Raw genomic sequence first — 2,427 nt, forward strand, 5'->3', positions numbered from 1 at the left:
GAAGGCCCGTGGCAGGACTGGAAGCACACTTGGTGCTCAGAAGGCCAGGGGAAGGGAACAGTGTGTCATTTATGATCCAGGGGAAGGCAGGCTATCTTTTCTCTTGGTTTCTGTGAGAAGCAGGCCTGCTAGCTCAGGAGTTTAGCCTGAACATCGAAGGTGCTGGCTTCCCGTCCCATCTCTGACTCTCAGATGCCTCCCATCATTCATTCCTCTCCCTAATCTGAGAAGAGCCAGCTAGAAAGTGCTTCAGTCTGAAGGATCAAGTTTCTTGACCAAGATGCTAATCCTTAAAGAGGGTTTTCTTTTTTTTCTCTTTTTTTTTTTTTTTTTTTTTTGGTATTTTTCTGAAACTGGAAACGGGGAGGCAGTCAGACTCCTGCATGCGCCCGACCGGGATCCACCCAGCACACCCACCAGGGGGCGATGCTCTGCCCACCAGGGGGCGATGCTCTGCCCATCTGGGGTGCCGCTCTGTTGCAACCAGAGCCATTCTAGCACCTGAGGCAGAGGCCACAGAGCCATCCTCAGCGCCCGGGCCATCTTTGCTCCAATGGAGCCTTGGCTGAGGGAGGGGAAGAGAGACAGAGAGGAAGGAGAGGGGGAGGGGTGGAAAAGCAGATGGGCGCTTCTCCTGTGTGCCCTGGCCGAGAATCGAACCCAGGACTTCCACACACCAGGCCAACGCTCTACCACTGAGCCAGCTGGCCAGGGCCGGTTTTCTGTAGGATTAATATCTGCAGAGTTGGCTTGAGACAACCGTCCACATGGCCAATATCCCCCTGCAACCGAACAGATGGAAGCAGCAGAAGCACCAGCACAGGAGAGGGCATGGCCTGGCTGAGTTGAGATGGGCGTGGCCTGGCTGAGTTGGAAAATGACTCCCACCAGGCAAGAGGATTGGCCATGACGAGCTGGGGTAAGTGGTGGGGGACCTCAAGAGTTCAAATTTTAGCTTCAGTAACAGCGGCTTTAATTATAATATAATCAGTAGGTTTAACTATAAAAACATAGTTTCAGGAACTGGGATACTTAAAGAGATCCGCAAGCAATCTACCCTTGAACCCCAGGGAACTGAAAGTAATCCACTTTTGTTCCTCAGGAGATCTGCCAGCAAAGCCTTTGTGCTCCGAGGACAAGGACAGAATGCCCACCGACTCTGAGCCAATTACCTTTGACTATGATCTGATGAACCCTCCCTTAAAATTCCAAAACCCTCACCTACCCTTCTGTTAGGATACACAGTACGGTCTCCTCAGATTGCCAGTCATCTCAATAAAGTACTCATAAAGATTCAGTCCCTGTCTCTACTATTTGGCTGAAGTGACAGGTAGCACAAACACTGACATTTCCGGTTTCAAAATCTCTGGATATAACCACAGGCTCATGTCCCTGTGGCTGTGATCTGCACATTCTGAGACTTACTGACAGAGGACTTGCTGAGAGCAGCAGCTTCCCCTTCTTGGGGATGTCAGAAAATGCCAAGTGTTTTCCACATTCAATGGAGAATGAAACCACAGTGAGCCAGAAGAGCTAGGGAATGACGCTAGCCGAGTTCAAGGACCCCTGCTCATTCTGAACATTGACCGGACATGATCTTCCACTGTGCTTCTCTCCCTGGTGTTTGCCTCCTGCCTCCAGCAAGGTTTTAGCTCATCACTTGGCAATAAAAGGAGTTAATCTGTCACAGAGCAGAGACTGGGATTTTCCAATCTAGAAAAATAAAGTTACACAGCATTGACAGGGTAGACCCATATTTACTGACCAAGGCCCGGGTCACTGAAACTTGATACTTGAAAGCACTTTGGGGGCAAATTATCTCTTTATTAAAACAAGTCAACTTAAACATTAACCAAAAAAAAAAAGTAGACCACAGAGCTTTGGAAGCAGCTCTGTCTTGATACAGTCAACCCCTCCACGTCTTACCAGTCACAGCTTTAATCTAACCTTGGTCTTATCCCGAGACTTGATTTTAATTTGCCTATTAATTCACATTGAATTCTACTTTTAAGTTCACCTGTGAAACATTTTGGGGGCGCCTGCTATAGACATAGCACTTGGCTAGGTATCAAGAAGGAATCATCCACTTGCTTTAGAAGTTTGCAGCTTACTTAAGGACAAAGATCCATACCGGAACTAGCTAAACAAATGCAGTATTAATTATGAGTAATTTAGAAAGTTGTTTCTCTTCTAAGTAGACTGGAAAGGAAAGGAGGCTCAGCAGACTCTGGAAAGGTCTGGCTGAGACAGGGCTGGTGGGAGGGGACTTGGCCTGGCCCCAAACTGGTAATAGGTGCTGTGGTCTGCAGCCCCTAGGCTGGGCATTGAGAAAGTTGGAAATTAAGGTTGCCTAGGTGACACAGGACTAGGCTGTGGACAGCAAAGGAGTGAAGAACTAATGTTTATTTTATTGATTTTAGAGGGAGA

Source organism: Saccopteryx bilineata, chromosome 6 (assembly GCF_036850765.1).
Source record: "Saccopteryx bilineata isolate mSacBil1 chromosome 6, mSacBil1_pri_phased_curated, whole genome shotgun sequence".
NCBI classification, from domain to species: domain Eukaryota; kingdom Metazoa; phylum Chordata; class Mammalia; order Chiroptera; family Emballonuridae; genus Saccopteryx; species Saccopteryx bilineata.